Source organism: Topomyia yanbarensis, chromosome 3 (genome assembly GCF_030247195.1).
Source record: "Topomyia yanbarensis strain Yona2022 chromosome 3, ASM3024719v1, whole genome shotgun sequence".
NCBI lineage: Eukaryota > Metazoa > Arthropoda > Insecta > Diptera > Culicidae > Topomyia > Topomyia yanbarensis.
This window is the reverse complement of record NC_080672.1, coordinates 5535404-5548794: the sequence shown is the minus strand read 5'-3', so window position 1 is coordinate 5548794 and position 13391 is coordinate 5535404. Positions and strand designations below refer to the sequence as shown.

The 13391-nt window shown below is 37.0% G+C and overlaps 1 protein-coding gene across 10 annotated transcripts in view; it reads right to left on the bottom strand.

The window, feature by feature from the left end:
- LOC131691876 (uncharacterized) overlaps positions 1-13391 on the bottom strand; it is a 129750-nt gene that overhangs the window by 52677 nt on the left and 63682 nt on the right. The window lies entirely within an intron of this gene.

Genomic DNA, 13391 nt, shown 5'->3' with positions numbered 1-13391 from the left:
TATAAGAAGATTGTGTTTACTGTGATTATTATATGTATTTGTAATAAGAAATCTGACATGTAATTTTACTTAATTTTGTACATTTAACCTTACGAAAAGATAGTGGTTTTTACGCCCATTAGAGGGTGGCGCCTTGTAGGAGGAGGCCAACTCGAACGGACTGTTTGTCACCCAAATCATTTGAACTATAATGTGCGATGACAAATAAATAAATAAATAAATAAATAAATAAATAACTGTCCTATGTGCTATGGAATTCCCAATATACACGATTCAATTATGCGTAGAGTGACAATATAGTTGCTTCTATGCTAAAAAGTTAGAAACATGTTTTTAAAAATTAGTCTATTGAATGGTTTTATATTCATCCTAAGTGCGGGGCCCCAAAATCGCGGGGCCCCTGGCCCTGGCCCAGTGTGCCCATGCGTAAAGACGGTACTGTTTCATGTACATACACTAGTTCACAGCTTCATGAACATTATTCATAAAACCAAAGGTTGACTCATGATGTTATTCATTGATTTAGGAACATTAATGCACAAAATCAAAATATACTGGATATTTTCTCGTGAACTATTTTACGAAACTCTGAGTTTTATTCACGAATCCTAATTCATGATTGCTAATATATTAGTCACGATCCAATATCCGTGCTTGTAAATAGTTCACAAACTCATAAAATATTTTATGTATTTGTGAACAGGTTCATGATTTCTAGTATATGATTTACGATCTATTCTGCGCGCTGGTGATATTTAGAAGATATCCTTAATGATTTCCGATTTTATGCAATGTGGTAATGAAATTTTCATGTGAACTATTTCAAAAAAATTGAGGGTTATTCGTGGATCATTTTTTTTCCATGCACTTTTCATGAATGACCAACTGCTAGTAATAGGTACGAGCTGTAGATAAAATAAAACTATTAGGACCTCGAAGATCGATTGATTCATTTGCTAAGGTTCAGTGTAATGTCTGCACTAAAAAATGAAAAAAATGCTGAGCACCACAAACCGCGAATCAGTTACACTTTTATAATCTAGTTCAGCGGCTCTCAACCTTTTTCGTACCACGGACCCCTTAGAAATTGCGCTGGGTTGCTGCGGACCTCCACGGATAAACTTCGATTTTGTATGCTATCAATATGTTATTTTCAGTTTGTTAGGAAACAAGACTTGAAATTCCAGCAATGACTTCACGGCCCCCTAGGGTCCGCAGACTCCGGGTTGAGTATCACTGATCTAGTTCATATTGTTACGTTACTCCAAGAAAAAAACCCGATGATTACCAAAAAATACCAGATCGCGATAAGCCGAAGGGAATTTACCAATACCACGATAAAATTACTGAGTCACATTACTCCAAATGTCAAATTCGAATGTAAGCTCTAGAATAAAATATCACGATAACATGAATAGAAATTACGAAAATCTTGACTAAGATTCTGAAATCATGAACACAAATCACACAACTCGTGACAAAAATATCAAAAAACAAAGATCCTGAAATCATAAACATAAACAAACATAAATCTCTAAACGTACTTAAAATATCACGACAACCTGAATGGAAATTATGAAAATCATTACAAAGTTCTATCATAAACATGAATCACATTACTCATTACTAACATATCACGATAACGTGAATAGAAATTACGAAAAACGCGACTAAGATCCTGAAATCATGTACATAATCGCTAGCTAAACGCTAGTCTGACCGGAAAATCCGATAGTAAACTGAGAAATAAAATAGCACGGCAATGTGATGAGAAATCACAAAATCGCGAACATGCCCCGAAATCATGAACATCGTTTGACTGTCGGCTGTATATTCCCAAATCATGACCAAGAATCACAACAAAAACTAAACATGTCCAGGGAACAACAACAGTAACCCAACCAAACATTCGAATGTAACGCCATGTATATATTCGAGGCGAACTAGTTTTCTGAAAACTCAAATAGTTTCACGAATACGAGGTTTACTATTCATAATTTCAGGAACTTGATCACGGTTTTCGTAAATCGTTCAGTCCACGAAATCGTGATCTTTTGTTCATGAATTTATAAACGGCATTTTTTCCGTTGTGTTAGATTTGATCCACTGATTCATTTAAATTAGTGAGATCCTAAATTGTATCCACTCAGCGATCGGCATCGTACGGGAAACTATGAAATGATTTTGAACAATTCCTGCGCTGGGCGATTCAACTGAAAAAACTTTTCATGTTTCCGGCCCATTATGTTAGTTTTAGTTTGTATGGGATGAAAAAGGTGTTAACGTTCTCGGGTGCTTGCGGAAACGAAGAGATGCATTTGACTATGTGTTAAAATTATTTAACTAGCGCCACGCTCGGTGAGATAGCTTATTTTTAAAATTTCAATAGAGGTATCTATTTATCGCGGAGTAAACTATCCAATACTGTTTAAGTGCATATGATATTATGGTTCGCTTTTTCTGTATTTACATTAAAATCCGATTAAACAAAAGATATTTTTAATCAAATATAGATCTATCCGAAAAAAATTATTTGATGAATTTGTAGCTGGATGAATGTATCCATCAAGCTCAGTAAACAAAAGTGGGAGGCCAGATATTCGGATCGATTGTGGCAAATTCAAAGAGTAATGTTCTGAAACATGTGCTAATGTGACAATTTAGATGCACAAACTGCCTGCCAAATCATTGAGAAGACTGTTCTTCCCGTGGGAAAATGGCTAAAAAGGTTCAACAGCGAGACAGTCAGGACGTACTGAAGTAATTTTTTGAGGAAACCCAATAAGGAAAACACAAACTGCTACATAAATAACGGAATGGAGGATACCGAATTAGAACAAATCTAATTTAAAATACATATTTGATTCTTAAAAAGCGTAAAGATCATTAGGAAATGAAATATGTGCTAAATAAATTAAATCAGTATCTTATTACTCATTGCAATGGTGAAGAAACGTATATGGTAAGTGCCTATTTTGGTTCTATTAGGAAGGATATCACTATTTCTTTATTTATGCGGCCTACTTGCCTTACAATGGTACAATACTTTTGTTTGAGCGCACCGATAACTCGATGCGAAAGCCCCAATTATCGCACTACCGTTTGAGCCAATGCGAAAATAGGCTTAGCGAATTGAAAATACAGAATTCCAATAAAAACAAAAAAAAGCATCCTAAATACATACAATTTTGCAGCGCTTGAGAATAACCCAAAGCTTGTTAGTGAACTTGATAAAACCAATAATAATAATCTGATCTAAAAACAGAGATTGAGGTCTCGGCCAACAATTGCTCTGGGATAATTTTTTATAAATTTTTAACCAGCGGTGGAAATACTCAATGAATTAAAATCTTGTTAAACTTCCAAAAGCAACTTTTAACTTTCAATTTAACAACATCCTTTCAAGCAATTAAATTTATGACATCCCCTTTAAACAAATTTTACTGGCAAACCATATTTCTAAAGCAATCTTAAATTACACCTAATTGGTAGTGTACCGAATATAAACACGGCGAGCGACATAAAACAGCTTGGAAATTTAAACACCACTGCACTGACCCATTCGTTGGCCATTGGCTCTGATGAACAAGGTCGGCGACTAGTATTACGTTGATGAAACAGGTATTCGACAGATAAAAATGATATAGTGAACGAGGTCAGCTTCTGTGACATGTTTTTATGCTAAAAAGTTCTAGTTTCCAAATCATCCATACTCTTCCATATACCGCGAAATAACCTGAACACCGATGGGAACTATAGTTGCAGCTCTATTGACATATAACTAACCAGTCCTAGTACATCTCTAATTGGTGGAAAGTCAAACCCATTATGTTAGCTGGCTACAAATTTCCCCTTTCATTTTCGACATCCCCTGAACGAAATCGAACCAAAATGTACAAATTACAGCCCACCGACATTGCACTAACCTACCCGATCATAACGTAGGTATATAAGAAAAATTGGCTCGTGAACTGCCATCAGGTGTACTATTTCACTTTTTTCGCATTTTTGTCTGTCCCGTGGTGTGCTTCACATGAGAAGATTATTTAATTGATGTTGTCATTTCTCGTACTCATCAGTGCGCAGTCGACGTGAGATACCCTCTAAACCGGTTTACCTGCGAATTTGATCCAACAGAAGACTGATTTAAACTTGAAATCTCACAGCTATTATCGCGCAGCAACAACAAGGTGATAAAATCATAATAGCGCACTATGTTGCGAAATCTTCGGGATGAAACTTAAGTTAGGAATTTTTGTTACGTGAGTCGTGAGCACACTGTGTTTATAGATTGAGGACTGATTGTATCGATGGGCCAATTGACATACTACTGACCTTGAGATTTATTAACATAAGTCATGGTAATGCGATGCCACGCCTAACTGTGTGTTTGGTTTGAACTTGATTTCAATTTGGATGTAACACTTGGTAGCATCTGAACTACCTGTAGTTTTTAACTTGCAATCTAAATAAACAAGCGTAATAGTGCGTTTGAATTGTCTGTTCAATTGAGGCTATTTTAAGAATAATTCAGCCTAGTGACGCAGTCTTGGGGCATCTTTTAAAATTTAATTTACAAAGTAAAACTTAAAACTAAACTTCCGACTTTTCAACTCTTGCCGCGGGGAACCATTTACTGCGCCATCTACTGCAGCTTGAGGGTTGACCGGTTTACCTTTTCTCACGCTGTCGCATATGTCCATATCGTCGCCGGTACTGCTGTCTTTGTGCTTACGGTTGGATGTTTCAGCCTTTGGCGGTAGCTTTTTCGCTTGCGGTACTGGCTATTGGTCTCGAGGTACTGGGCGAAGTCATGATTGAATGAGTATTTTTCGTATTCATTGAATGATTAGTTGTTTCTGGTTCAGCAGAAGATGCCATGTTGATTTTATTGCAGTTGTTGATGTTATGCTTAAGTTTCAGTTCAGTGTTTTTCTTAATGTGCCAGTTTATTGTAGAACTGGCACGTGTTCACCTGTCCTGGGTACGTGATTATGTATAATGCAATAAACCATGCCTGGGAAGGTTAAGTCGGAAGGAATAGGCTTTATCAGCCGAATTCTCACCACGTAAGCTTAGTTGGAAATGCCCGGGAAGAATTTTCTCCAAGTTTCAATTGTAATGAATTCCACCTCTACGTAGTTCTGTATGAAGGTTGCATTGAACATTTTCAGGTGTTGACGAGATTAACCTTTCAATATTGGAGGCCCTTTCAAAATATCGGATAACATAGAAGTGTAAGGTTTTGAGCGTTAGCAACTTTTCCAGTCTATTCAAAATCATTTTACTGGGTAGATTACCGAACCGTTTGCTGTTCGAAACCCCAGCAAATCCAATAATTAAAACTTATGGTGTAGCTTCGGTCGGATGTTTCATCAATTGATTATTATGCACTACACCATCAATGATCTCTAGTATTCACAATAATATTGATCGCGTAAATTAGATTTTAATGGTCAGCTCTAAGTGCCGTCACGATACATTGGTTATATACCAGCTGTTTCCCAACTATTCTTTGGTTTTTTATATACAAAGGTTATGCAATTGTGTCACATACCGTTCTACTCAGTTCGTCGAGATCGGAAAATGTCTGTGTGTATGGTAATTTAAACTCACAATTTTTTTCAGAGATGGCTGAACCGATGTACACAAATTTCGTTTCGAACGAACGGTACACCGTTTCCTTAGACTGCAAATAATTTTTATCGATCGTAGTTCAGGTTCCGGAGTTACGGGTTGAAGAGTGGTACCACTATAATATCAAGATGATGCAAAACTTATTAAAATGGGTGCAAAATTACTTGGATTTGCAGTTCAGGATCACTAATGACTAACCAAAGTCACTTTGACCACATAGGCTACTAAGAGGGTTCTTGATCTCATATAAGCAGGAACTGAAAAATTCTCAAAGAGAGTAAAGGAAATTTCAAAAATTGAATTAGCACTTTTGCCGCCAAATTTGGGGTGGCGATAATTTATGAAATGGGATGGAATTAGTAGGCGAACCTAAAGGTCAATGGTCGTAAAAAGAATTGACACCTCTCCGAGTTTGAGCCTTGTTTTTGTTATGATTCTTGTCCATATTTTGGGGATATACTGGTTTGTAGTATATCAACTAAAACGATAGTCATGATCTCAGAAGCTTAGTCGCGATTTTCGTAATTTCTCATCACGTTACTGTGATATTTTATTCATGAGTTTAATATCAAATTTTCCTGGTAAAGTTTAGTCAAAATATTCATAATTTATATTCACGATTTCGTTATATTTTATTCACGAGTTTCGTGATGAATTTTTCTGGCAAAGTAGCATGACTTATGTTCATAATTTTGGGATCTTAGTCAGTTTCTTTAATTTCTATTCACATTATCGTAATTTTGTAGTCACACGGATAGTGATTTGTGTTCATGATTTCAGGATCATAGTCATTTTTGATATTTTAATCACGAGTAGTGTAATTTATGTTCATGATTTCAGGATCTTAGGGACGTTTTTCGTAATTTATATGCACGTTATCGTGATATTTTATTCTTGAGCTCACGTTAGAATTTGATACGTGCAGTAATGTGACTACTGTTCATGTTACTATCGGATTTTTTACTCGGAGTATCGTGACAATATGATCTAGTTCATAAAAGCGTAACTAATTCGCGGTATCTTGTTTTGTGAACTACATCACGAACACGATTTGTGGCTCTATAATATATTTTTGGCGATCAGCGCAGTTTTCGTTATCTGTCCAGACATCACTTTGAACCTTATCTAATGAAGAATGATATACGAGGTCCTAACAGTTTTCTTATATCAGCTGGTCGTACCTATTACTAGTCGCTATAGTCTGGACACAACTATAAGATTTTTCATGAAAAAACCTTACTTCTACGAAATGGTTCACGTGAAAATTTAAAGACCCTGTGCAGAGTTGCATGAAATTGAAAATGATTACGGATGTCTTCTGAATATTACAAGCCCTCAAGATAGATCGTGAATCATGTCCTACGAGTCATGAACCAGTTCATAAAGCCATGAATAACATTTTATGATTTTGCGAACTATTTCACGAGTACGCATGGTCAGTCGTGAAAATTATACTAGGAATCATGAACTAGTTCACGAACAAATGAATGATATTTTTTGATTTTGTGAACTATTTCATGGCCACACATAGTCAGGCGTAACTATTACTTTAGCAATCATGAATCACTTCACGTTTCTATGAAATATGATTTCATGATTTTGGGAACTATTTAACAAGCACGAATGGTCAGTCGCTAGGAATCATAAATCAGTTCACGTACACATGAATAATATTTTTTCTGAATTATTGTACGAGCTTGACTGGTATGTCAGGACTATTATACTAGGATTAATGAACTAGTTCACGAAAATATAAAAATTATTTCATGGTTTTGTGAACTAGTTCATGATCATGAATGGTGAGTTGTGACCAATTCGCTAGAAGGAATTACTTCAAGTATACATGAATAATATTGTGTGCTTTTGTGAACTATTTCACGAGCATGGACTGTTAAATTTGGAATCATGAACTAGTTTACGGTGATTGAAAGGATTCATGAATAAGATTCTCGGTTTCGTGAAATAGTTCACGAGTTCCTGTTTTCCAAAAGCTTTGTATAAAATCGCGATTCAACTTTTGTTTTTAAGAATAATGTTCATATAGTTGTGAACTAGTTCACGCACAGAAAATCGATTTAGTACTGGTATGGCGGAAACCGTGACTGAAGTTCACAAAACAAAACCAAATGTCTTCACAAATAAAAGCGTTATTTGGGCGTTACTGATTGAAAATGGAACATAATTATAAAACACACGATTTTTGTTCATGGTCCTGTTTTCGTAACGTAAAAACTTGATTATTCCAGAATTCATGGCACCTTATTCACGTTTTTGGGAACAATTTTTTTCTGTGTGGATTTATTTTTCAACTTCATTACTACTTTAGTAAAATAAGTCTGCAATTTCCTGAAATTGTAACCACAAATTCGCTTAAAATAGTTAAAAAAAGATAACTTGATGTTATTGTACCAAGGGATGCTAGTGTATATCTGATATACGATGGGAGAAAATGGTGATCTCTTCCGACTGGCAATCGTCTACTTGTTCATGTGTTATCCAGTTCCAGGTTTGAGTGAATCGGGCGGCAGAAGGGTGTTATCGCACGTTAGCCCGAAAGCTCGTCGCACGAATCGTGTAACGACCAACAAGAGATACCCTTAACGCTACGTGGAAACAGGTTCATAAAGTAAAACAGTCACAGAAATGTTAGTTATGGTACGTGAAACCCTTGCTAGAAGTGAGAAAAGCTACTCAAGAGCTGAAAACTGGCAAGGTTTTTGGGAACGACGGAATGCCGTCCGAAATCGGGAGTCGGGGTGTAAGAATAAAATGCCGAATTAATAAACCTCTCTCACAATCTTGCGGGTTTTAAGACGGCGTGCGATTTAATGAAACGATATAAACTGTGATCTACAACTCTTGAGCATGGCTTTTCGACATAACTGATTAAATTGATTTATATGACATTAGCTAGATAAAAAAGGAAACCTCAAATTAGCCGTAGAGACATTCGACTCGTTTGTGACATTCGCTAATCTATTGTTCAACATAGCGCTCGAACGTGCGATACGAAGATCTAAAGTGAAAAGAAAAGGAACCATCATTGGCGTTTGTCATTGGTAGTTGTGTCTTTTGAAAAGGAAGCTGTGAGAATCGGACTGACTATAAACTCTGACAAAACAAAGTATATGGTACTTGGGTATGGTACGAGGTTGTCGACATACTTGTGGTATGTTATGAAGATCTTAGCCGCGAGGTAAAAAGTCGTTTTGCGCCTGCAAATAGGGCTTTCTACGGTTTGCGTAGTCAACTAACGTCCGTAGCCTACAGACGCGCACAAAACTTTCTCTGAACAAATCACTGATACTTCTATAGGCATGGGCGTTGGAGGAAGCAGACTATCGAGTGCTCGTTATGTTTGAGACAAGAATTCTGGGTTCAATAGTTGAAGGCACAGTAAAAAATGGTGAATGGCGCAGACCAACGAACTACAAGCTGTACCAAGTATACAAGCACGTTGACATCGCACAATGGCGCAGGAAGCGACGATCAGAACCGTTATACTCCGAATACATAGGTATCCTATTGGCTTGGTGCTTTCGGCACGGTGTCTCGAGAAAAATTAGGCTATGTTTAAAAATTTGGTTTTGATCTAGATGAGTTGAAACTGATCTAGATCAGCTGTAGCTTTTGATAGAAGTCATCTAATAATAAATTTTCTTCTGCAAAGTTGTCTCTTTTAATATAAGCGACATATGCTCTGAAGATGACCATATTACAAAATATCTGCAGATGGTGCTGCACATTATTAAAATACTCCATTTTTGCGAACGCTTCATGTTCATAGGGCGCTATTTGTAGTCGGAGTTCGAGAATAGATCATGTGGTATCTACCTACAATAGGCTTAACATTGAGTATTCCCAATGCAAGAATCATACTCATGATTCTCTGAGCAATACTATAAAACGTATTGCTTAGCCTTATTGCCACAATGGTTGTATATAGTGCAATGATATATGCACGACAAACTTGAATCGATGACCACACCTTCATTCTAAACTTTCTGAGCGGGCATGTAGACGCAGTAGACGTTCATAAAAGATTTGTCGTCAGCAACGTCATTTGCTTGCTTTAGTCAGAATGTCACGATTTTGAACAGCATAGCTGTATATTTCTGCGTCAATTTTTTCTAAATATTTAGAATGATTAGCGGATTATCTTTCATCTGAATGAAGATCAGATATGGTCCGACAGGGTGTATGATTTTAATCGGGAAGTCGAAGTTATTGATGACCAATCTTGTTCGACATCCATTTTACTAACAGCGGGGTTCAAAAGGGAGAATTTATTCACACTCGAGCCAGAGTACTGCACCAAATGAAAACATCAAGAATAAGAATAAAACAAAAATTACGAGAGATATAATAAATCGAAAGACAAGTTAGTAGTGCAGCAAACATGTTGTCACATATCTTCTTCTCTTAGCAACTGGTATTAAGAATTTGTAAAAACCTTAATCAGCAAGATATAAAAGCCTCTTCGTTTCATTCGTATTTGCAAAAAGATGGGTGAGTAATGTCTGGGATATAAATGGAACATCGTGACGGAACTTGGAATGACAGTTCAATTCCAACGATATGCACTGTAGTCAACAACCCACCTGGGTTCGATTCCGATTCTAGAGATTGCTCTAGAAGAAAATTTTTTTAACCTGAAAAAGAGGCGAATGACCCTAACCCCCCTCTACCATCGAAACAAAAAACTGTGCATTTTCCATGTGCACACTAAATTAAGAAAGCCAAAGTAAATAACTAAGGTGCGCAAAACTGAGGCCATGGACGCTACGGCTCTGATTACAGAATTTTGATTTCTTCTATAAAGTATTTTAGTTTTGATTCAACTATATTCTTGCAATTTTGATCTGGATTTGTTGAATCTTATCTAGATCAGTTGTGTCCTTCGACATAAGCTTTCTAGTAAAATATTTTCTTCAACAAAGTTATTTGTTTTTGGGGAATTTCAATATATGCTCCGAAGATTTCTATAGTTTGACATTTCGTTAAAACTACTCGCAAAAACTGTATTTCAGTACTTTTTCCAGCATATATCAAAGAGAAAAGAGGTTTTATCGTCAATTCTCTATTCGCGGTTGTAATGTCCACTATTCTGACTACTCACAAGCAAGATTTATGCTGCCGCCGTCTGCTACTTCATGAGTTATTTATATCTCTGTAGAACATATTTTTAAATGATATGTAGGGTAATGTCCTATAGGTTGGCGGGTTTGTTTAGATATCTTGTTTCCATGACAATATTTTTTGGCTTGTGGTACACCATTTTGTAGATATATTATGTGGCTTAATGTCCGCGAATGGAATGTGTTTCAGGAATCGGGAATCTGTAGCGACTGATCCCCATGTTGATCGGAGATTTGTGCCTTGCCATGGTTTGTCTTTTTGTCATCTCTAACCCTATGTGCGGCGTTGGGAATCGAACCCAGGTGAGCTGCGTACAAGGCAATCGATTTACCAACTACGCTATGCCCGTTCCCCGAGATATTGTCATTCAAATTCGGTTTAAACCGATATCGTTGTGGCATTTGGAAATCATTGTTCAGTTTATAACCCTTTTTCGCTAGAAATTCCAGAGAACAGTGGTCGATGCTACAAAACTACTGCTGTATTTCCTCTGTAACCGACTTGGTTCTCAGAGCTTCCCAGCAAACTGCCCATGAACCAGGATTATGGAACTTCAAACTTATCAGAACATCAGTACTCTTCAAACATTCCTTGGGATTCTACGAAATGTTATGGAATACCTTATTTTAGTGAAAACTATAAAACGGAAGTCTCTTGCTTTCCCACTTATCTCCCCCAGTTTCTATTTCAACCAGGTACAGCTTTGTTCGTTATCCGAAGAAAATCAAACAATACCCTACCTAAAATCAAACTCATTTAAACTGGGGATGAATGAGTTAGGAGGGCTTCAAAGGAGACAATCCTTTAGCGCAATCGAAAAGTGACCTTTCTCCAACCTTGCTTGCACTCGATATGTAATGAGACTCGAAGAGTCTATACAATCAGCCGAAGCATTGTTGAAGATAACACCTCAGCGGTTGTGCTTGTTTTCTTTGATTTTGATCAATTTTTCCCCGTATTATAAGAAGCACATTTCTCGCTACTACCAGTATTCACAACTGATGTTGTGGGAGGGTGACTCAGTTTTCGATTCCCCAAAAATCCAAAAAGGATCTACATGCATCAACGGTGTCATCAAAACGAGTGGGAAATTACAATCTAGCAAAGTCCACACTATTAAATCCAATTTTTTCTACCACTTATTCAGTAGAACTGCAAGAGGTTGCTACATCTAGGCGTTTAAATGATCAAAGACGATGTACTTATGATCACATAACGATGCTTCGAGCTCGTTGGGTACGAGCCAGTTTGCCAACTCATGTGTAATACAGTCAGAGTAGAGACTGCCAGAACGTGCAAATGTTGGGTGATTTGCTGTATATGCAAATTTATGCTGCTTAAATAGTCCATCAAATCGGTGCCTCTAAAATTGATATCTGAGCTACCTGAGAAATTATGTGGTGGGTATTTGCATCACTACCAATTATGAGTGGAAACCCATTACTGCCACAGTGTGATACAACCCTTTTGAAATCATCAGTAGGTAATGATTCATTATGCGGCGAATATGCCGAACAAGAGAGGTATTTCCTGTTTATGTTATCAACAGTCACATTGACTGTGACAACACAAATATCACGAGTTGTGAGGTCGGATAAAAGACGTGAGTACTATTCGTAAGTATACATGCGAGAGGCATTTCAAGTGGATTTGTCTAGCCATTTTTGTTGAAAGCTCCGAAGACGGGGTTAAGCAGCTTTCCAACATAGAAGTTTCCTTCATGGAAATATGATTCTTGAATCTATGAAAGCTTTTGCTTCCTGCAAAAGGCGGGATAGATTGTACGTTTATGCTGAAGATTAATTTGGGTTACTCGAACCATGGTCGATCAGAGTATTGCACATTTCATCACCGGCACATATTGTACAGCTACTAGGAAATACCAAACACGTTGGCTTATAATCACCTATAGCGAACCCCGAAGTGGACATTAGTGACATTTGAATCTCACGATTTGCGAAGATACAAACTTCCACTGTGTAAGAGATTCGTTTAACACAGCAAGGCAATGCCCGTCAGTCCTCGGCATGGAGAATACCCTAAAATATCCTTATGATAAGAGTAGCCTTTTGCTACCGGCTTTTCTATTGTGGATTTATGAAAATTAGGTGATAAAATATTATTCTACGGAAATGTATGCACGAAAATATAAAATAAAAAACCAGACTACTAGAAGTTTTAATCAACGGAAGTAGCATTCTGGCCACCAGCGCTTCGAAAGGCCGATAAAACACGACACACTACAGTTGGCTGGACACGTAGCGCGAATACCAGAAGAGAGACCATCTAAAGTTATGCTCAGAAGAGAACTTCGGTGAAGACCTCATCCAAAAAGGGGCAAAACGAGACCTTAAAATTTCAAAAGTAGAGATGATTTCCCATAGAATACATAACATGTGACCGTTTCGAGCTATTTGACCTGATTGCACAGAATACATTTGTGGAAAAGGAATTTGTTATTATACTACTTAAAATACATTTGAAATTATAAGTCATAGTTCGAATCAATTGTGACGAGCATGTTAAAATGATAAACAAAGCCCTTTAAATTCCTTTAGAAACGAAACCCGTTGTGCCCTAAAATCGGAATCGGATCAAAATTGAAAGAGTGACGT